Raw genomic sequence first — 7,316 nt, 5'->3', positions numbered from 1 at the left:
GGGCAAGGATCCACTTCCAAAGAACAGCTTGTGGGATTGAGGTTTGAAAGCCCAAACTCACACACACCTTACCCCTGTTTAGGGTCAGAATTGAGAGACTACAGTTTCCACTGTACAATAAGGTCCCATATTCAGCAAAATATTTAAGAAGATGCTTAAATCCATCCCTATTCAGCAAAGGACTTCTGAATTGGGGCTGCTAAGAGGCTTATTAGCCATGTCAGGCACATGTATTGTTAAACATTTATGCACTTCACTTTCCAGTCTTTCATGAAGGAATCAGTGGGGCCTGGATCTCAGCATGCAGGAACAGGGCCTCAAACTCTGGAAGAGTCCCTGCAGTATGAAAATGTGGCAGACAAATATGAGGGGCTGTTTTGCTTTGACGGTGCAAAGGGAGATCATTAAAATGAAAGGAAACAATGTTTTGTTTTTTTGTTTTTAAACAAGGGAAGACTTTAACTTCCACCCTGCAAATAGCCAGAACAACCTTTACACTTCTCTGGGGCCTTCTTTCAGTCGAGGCTCTCCAAGAGTTTGGGACTGAACCCAGCCTTGCCCTGGGGGAGGAGGGAAGTGGCCTAGGGTCAGACCTCCGAATGCCACATGGCTCTGAACTTGGGCTCCCCAGTGTCCTCCCTCCTTTGGGGGACTTTCTCCGCCCTGTGCTAGAGCTCTGGCAGGGGGAAGGGGTCCCACGCGCGCACGGCTCCCCGCGGGACAAGGAGGCAGCAAGCAGCGGCAGCAACTCGGGCCAAGGTGCCTGTCCGTGCTCCCCGGGCGTGCGCACGCCGCCCCGCTTCGCCCAGCGCTTTCCCAGCCGCTCGAGCGACCTCTGTCGGGTTCTGGCTGCTGCAGCCGCTCCTGCTCCTGCTCCTCCCCATCCACCCACAAACACAGCCCTGTGCCCCGGACCCGTACAGGCTCCTCCCGGAGCAGCGTGCGGTGCCCGGGGCGGGCATTAGTGAAGCGGGGGCAAAGACACATAGCAGAGAGGAGTTTCCCCAAACTTCCAGGAAGTCCTGGCGCCTTGTCCCAGGTGGCAGCAGCAGCAGCAGCCAGAGAGCAGAGGGGGACCCCGGAGCCGGGACACAGGGGAAGGGGCAGCAGAGAGAGAGGCGAACTTCCCCCACCCGGCGGCTCGCTCGCTGCTCCAGCCTGCGCGGAGCGAGGGGCAGGGGGCAGCCGGCGCGCCAGGGGCAGGCAGCGGGGCCCGGAGCTCAGCGGGGGAGAGGGGCGCAGCGTCCCCGGGCGCTAGGGCAGCACCGGCCGGGATGGCCGAGAAGAAGCGAGAAGGCAAAGGGAGGAAAGGCAAGAAGGGCGGCAGAGGGGCTGGCAGGAAAGCGGATCCCCAGGAGGGGGGCGCTGCGGCCGAACCTGTGGCAGGTAAGTGCCTCCCCCGCGCGCCGCTCTCCTGCTTCTCGGCCGGGTCGGGGCTTCGCTGCGCGTCCCGTCCCCTTTGCGCCCCCCGGGCGAGCCCTGCGCCCTCTCCCCAGCTGCCCCGCAGCAGGTGCCCTGGGGCGCAGGAGGAGCCCTGCCGTCTGACCCGGCGCCGATGCTGCGGGAGCGGGGCTGGCCGGGGCCGGGCGCCGAGACAGCCGGGGAAGGGGACGCGCGGAGCCGCTGCTTCCCCATCTCGGCGCCCCCGCGGGTTCCCCCGCTGCGCCCGGGCTGCGCGCTCACGGTGCCCAGCGCTAGGGGTGCGCTGCTCCCGCCTGCCCAACAGCGCCGCTGGGATCCACCGAGGGAGTCCTCGGGGCCAGCCTGCGAGATCTCCCTGGCTTCCTCTCGGCTTGCCCCATCCACACGACACTGCTCTGGCGGCGGTGTGTTTAGCGACCCTGTGGAGATAACACTTGTGAGTTGCGAATAGGCTGTAATAATGGGCTGACTTTAGACGGTGCCTTAAGCTGGCACTAGTGTATGTGTGTGAGAGAGAAAGGGAGAGCCCAATCTCAGCAACATGGCATTCAAGTTTTTAAGGTAAGCCCTTGGCAAGTAGATTTTGTGTCCGGGCTAGTAAGTTTTCATGACTATTTAACCAGACTGATTTTTTTTTACTACCGTGTGGTCCTGATATCTCTGTGATAAACGGCACAGCCACCTGATGAGCTGCATTTCTGTTGTCCTTTGGCCACCTCGCCTGCACTTTGCCCACTAATTCATCTCTACTCGGGACTGTATCTGAGAGTCCAAACTTTTGAGCAGCTTTCAGCCAGTTTCCTCTTTTAACAAAAAGAACAAAAAGAACACACCGTTAAAAATGCCCTATGTCCATCCCCATTGTCCCCAAATCAGTCTGGTCTGATAAACCAGACCTGTGGTACTTTAAGGTCAGGTGCTTTGTGAGCTATCTGGACTAGAAACAGCTGTAGGTTCCTGCCTATGTGGATCAGCTTGCTGGATCAGAGCCTAAGATATTGGCCCTTATTACGAATTCATGTTACGTATTATTTTTATTGTAGTATTTCTCAAACAGTGCAATCAGGATCAGCGTCCCACTGCGCTAGGCATTCGACAAACATAGGAAGACAGGTCCTTGCCCTAAAGACCTTCTATTATGTCACCCTGATTTATCAACAAACTATTTTATATACATTTCAAATGTAAGCTGTCTGGGGCAGGGACTGTTTCTTACTATGTGTTTGTGCAGTGCTTAGCACAATGGGGCACTGACCTTGGGTGGGGTGTCTACAAGGGACTGTCATACAAATAAAACTAATATAGAATTTGATTTCCCCATGGCCATGTATAATGGTTTACACCAGTGCAAAATGAGTTTAAAATGTTGAAATTCAGAGTTGGTAGCAATTTAGAGCCATCTTCACTTTGTGTGGTGCAGGGTAACAGAGACTCAGCCCTGTATAGCCTAGAGATCTTTTTTGTTTTAAATTTCTTGCCTTTCATTGGTACAGCTGGAATATTGTTAGTTAAGGTGTCTTGCTTTAGAAGGAGCAGCAGCAGAAAATGAGAAAATGCTTTAAAATGCCTAAACTAATGTTGCTTTTAATGTGCTGTGACCCACAGGACGCTGTTATGCAATATGAAGGTTTAATAATCAGCCATTGGAGATGACTTGTATAATTCACTAGTGGCAGCTATCCCAGTCTCATGCCAATAAACCAAATACCACCACCATGTATGTCCTCTCTCAGTCCGTCTTGCTCAGTGAGACAGATTGCATGGCTTGCGCTTATTAATGAGTGTGAATAAGAGTTTTAGATACGTCAGGGGAGACTTCCCTTGCTATGCAAAACCAGGTACAAATACTCCTTTGACCTTTTTATTATCTCTCTCTCGATCCAGCTAGATTTTATAAAGTTGCTCGTTATCACTGTGGTATCTGGGAGGCTTCCAAAAAAAGGAAGCACCAAAATCTCTCTCTCTCCCAGCCCTGCCGACAGGAACAAGCTTGCAACTACCTGTGGGGGAGGACATGGGTGATAGTAAGTATCTAGTGTGGGGCTGGAGATGTGTTGGAGAGGGTGGTTACAGGTAAGCTATGTCAAAGAAACGGCATTGCAGTTAGCTCTGAATGCGGTGATGGGTCATTCTAACTGTGTCTGGTTGTGAGTTCCATTGTCTCAGTCCAGTTTTCATGGAGGTTCTGTCTCCTGAGGAGATTACTCTTCTCTGGGTTGTTGGCAACTTAATTTTTCCAGCAGAGCAAAGTTCTTATATGAGGTCATCATTGTGTTAGGAGAGAGATGGTCTCTTGTGTAGGTAGGGCCAATTCTAAGCAGGGCTATGAAAATCAATACAGAGACCTTGAACTAGATGCTTGTGTCCAATGGGGAGCCCATGTAGGGAGCACTGAATGGAGGGATTTGTGTCCCCAGTAACCTGTGTGTGTCAGATGAGTTGCTGCACTTTGAATCAGGTGTAGCTTCCTATAGGTGCAGGTCTTCATTCTCCGGTGTAGGGAAATGCAGTAGTTGGAAATTCCAAACACATGGGTCCAGATCAGGATGCAATAGACTGGGGCATTGTCCTCTGACCAGCTGCAGAGGGAAGTGGTAATTCTTTGTCAGCAGGGATATTTGGGTGGATAACTGCATTTAATGACTCAATGCCAACCCCAGTGATGCTGTCTGATCTTAGAATCCAAGGGCAGGGGTTGCAGTGGAGCAGGTGAGTTGTTGGAAGTATGCCTTTCTTCCTAGCAGCATCACATCAATCTTATCAGGCTCCAGCTCCAGCCAGCTGCTCATCATCCAGGTGCGAGGAGGCCTTGCCTACATTTGAAAGGGATTGCTGGGATTGCTATCCTGGCAAACCCTCCAAATGTAGGTGCATCTTTTACTGGCAAAAGAGTGCTTTTGCAAGTATTAGCTTATACCAGTTCCCCAAACACAATAAGCTATACCAGCAAAAGTACTTTTTTGCCAATGTAACTGTATCTATGCTAGGTATTGAAATATTGTGGGGAAAAAATCACATCCCTAAGTGACATTGCTATAGCTGCAATGTCTAAGTCTAAGTATCATTTCATTTTATGTAATTAAATTCCAGGTCCTTCAAACACATGTGCATATGACGAGACAACTCCTGTAGAGTCATTCCCATGTGTAAGTGTTTGTAGGCTTGAGACCTACATATACAATTTAAACTTTCATATGAAACACAAGGCACCTTTATGCATTAATTCTGTCACTGAACACTTCCAAACAGCTGATCTTAGGTTTGTGAGCTATGTCTTTTACCTGTTAAGAACCTTCTTTTTTTTTTGATAGTAAGTAACATTAAAGATCAAACAACATAGCATTTCAAGATATTGATGAAAACTGCTATTCCAAAAGTGGAAAGAACAAAAAATTAAACATATGGGGCAGAGAAGCAGATACTAGTTTTATGCTTTAGGCTTTCATTCTTTATCCCCTTTAAGGTCTCTTTTGCCAGTAGTTACATCTGTCTGTTGGTTTTCTGGAATATGAAATGTGTCAGTCAAGCTCAGGAATTATTCTTAAAATTCTCTGTACCACTAGAGATAAATTTAGTAAATAAATTCTAGCTTTTCTTAATCCTTTTTTCAATTTTTTTGCTGTCAAAGCAATTCACATCCTTCCAGTCTTGGGGCTGGAAGCATTGTTTTAATTTGTAACTTGTCATTAGCTTCAGAATCAGCGTTATTATTTAAATAAATCTCACAGGGAGGTTTTCTTTTTAACTTAATTGTCTTCTAAAGTTACTCTAGGTAACTGCAGAACATCCATCAAAGAAGACAGAGATGCAAATTTAAAAAGGCTTTCAGATAAAACAGAAAAAAAGAAAAACAAAACCCCAAACTTCTTAACACTTTTCATCGCAGAGTGGAATGGGGCTAAGTGCCAATATTAAAGAGGATCATTTGAGGGATTGTTTGTTGCCATAGTTTCTTCATCCCTAAAATTGTGCAAAGGAACAATATTTTTCTTGCTTTCAAATGGTCTTGAACAAATCAATTTTATCTGGCTTGTCCTAACTCCAGAACTATTGTGTCTTCACTCAGTGGGGCACGTCAGGCGCTTGTGAGTACAGGTGGTGGAAAAACTGAGAAACTTAGTATTACAAATGGATAGAAGCTGACAGCTTCTCTCCAAATGACATCATTGACCTGCTATGCTAACTAAGTTTGCAAATAGGCTGAACAGGACTGTTGGCGGGCATTCTGGGACACCAATGGAATACCCCAGGGCATCCAGCAGAGAAGCACTCACTGCCTGGCACAAGGGGAAACTGACATCAGAAAGCTGTGCCTTTTTGTCAGTTTCAGATGCTTCCTCCAAAAGCGACAGCAAGTGGACACTGCAGCTTACAATATTGTTGTTCTTACTCATATTGCAGTATCTTCTAGGTGCCCAGTCAGGACCCCACTGGTACGCACCTGTCATATAAAGACCATCCCTGCCCCAAAGAGCTTACGATGTTAGCACATGACAAGAGTACAGAAGGAGAGAACAAACAGGAGGGGAGAGGGTTGGACAAAATCACAGTGAAATGACTTTGTTTGGTAAAATAAGCACATCAACTGCCTGGTCACTGTTGATGCATCACCGCTCAGGTGAGTTTTTTATGGTGAGTTTGGGAGGAGGATAAGGTAATGGTTTTGGGGATATGAGCAGGGAACTCCTGCTAGATGGTAAGGGTGGGAAAGGAGAAAGCATGAAGGTGCTTGCAAGAAAATTGGATTAATAGGCAACAAACTGTGGCATCATTGACAGAGCAGAGGCCATTGAGGGATGGGGTCAGACTGAGGGGCAGGGACCAGGGACTGTTACCACCCCTGCCCCGCAACAGCTGAACCAGGAGTTGGAGGTCAGGTACACTAGCCACTAAGCCACCCAGCCCTCTAAGCACCCTACTGCAGTGGGGCTAAACTGTGAAAGATCTTAAAGGTAGAGACAAGTTTGTTATGGTGGAGAAGGGGGGAAGCAAAGATGGAGGGAATGATTTCAGAACAAAGAACCAGAATCTTAGCAGCACCATACTGTCTCGCATGACCTTCTCATAAGCAAACTAGGGAAATACAGCCTAGGCGGTGTTACTATAAGGTTGGAAAACCCGTCCCAGAGAGTAGTTATCAGTGGTTCACAGTCATGCTGGAAGGACCTATCAAGTGGAATGACCGGTTCTGTTCAATATCTTCATCAATGATCTAGATCAGCGGTCCCCAACCTTTTCGTCTGGCGGGCGCCAGACGAAGGACCATGGCGGCGGTGGAGCACCCGCCGAAATGCCGCCGAATTTCTGCAGAGTTTCGGCGGCAACGCCTCTGGATGATGTCACTTGCCACCGACAAGTGATGTCATCGAGAGGCGTCGCCGCCGAATTTCTGCGGCGTTTTGGCGGCGACGCCTCTCGATGTCACTTGCCGCTGATAAGTGACGTCATCAAGGGATGTCGCCCCCGAAACACCGCAGAAATACGGCGGCATTTCAGCGGGTGCTCCATCGCCGGCCAGGATGCGGGCGCATTTAGATGCCCCCGCGGGCGCCATGGCACCTGCGGGCACCGTGTTGGGGACCCCTGATCTAGATAATGGCATAGAGAGAACACTTACAAAGTTTGCGGACAATACCAAGCTGGGATGGATTGCAAGTGCTTTGGAGGATAGGATTAAAATTCAAAATGATCTGGACAAACTGGAGAAATGGTCTGAAGTACACAGGATGAAATTCAATAAGGACAAATGCAAAGTACTCCACTTAGGAAGGAACAATCAGTTGCACACATGCAAAATGGGAAACGACGGCCTAGGAAGGAGCACTGCGGAAAGGGATCTGGGGGTCAGAGTGGATCACAAGCTAAATATGAGTCAACAGTGTAACACTATTGCA

At 48.8% G+C, this 7,316-nt stretch overlaps 1 protein-coding gene across 1 annotated transcript in view; it reads left to right on the top strand.

The window, feature by feature from the left end:
• The first annotated feature begins 1,313 nt into the window (after positions 1-1,313).
• The window catches only part of NRG1 (neuregulin 1), a 261,497-nt gene continuing 255,494 nt past the window's right edge, over positions 1,314-7,316 (top strand). Inside the window, exon 1 of the mRNA XM_045021034.1 lies at positions 1,314-1,386. The gene's annotated coding sequence lies outside the window, so the exon portion shown is untranslated. The remainder of the gene's footprint in view (positions 1,387-7,316) is intronic.

This window comes from Mauremys mutica, chromosome 6 (assembly GCF_020497125.1).
Source record: "Mauremys mutica isolate MM-2020 ecotype Southern chromosome 6, ASM2049712v1, whole genome shotgun sequence".
In the NCBI taxonomy this organism is placed as follows: domain Eukaryota; kingdom Metazoa; phylum Chordata; order Testudines; family Geoemydidae; genus Mauremys; species Mauremys mutica.
Note: the sequence above shows the minus strand (reverse complement) of the source record. Positions and strands in the feature narration are given on the sequence as shown.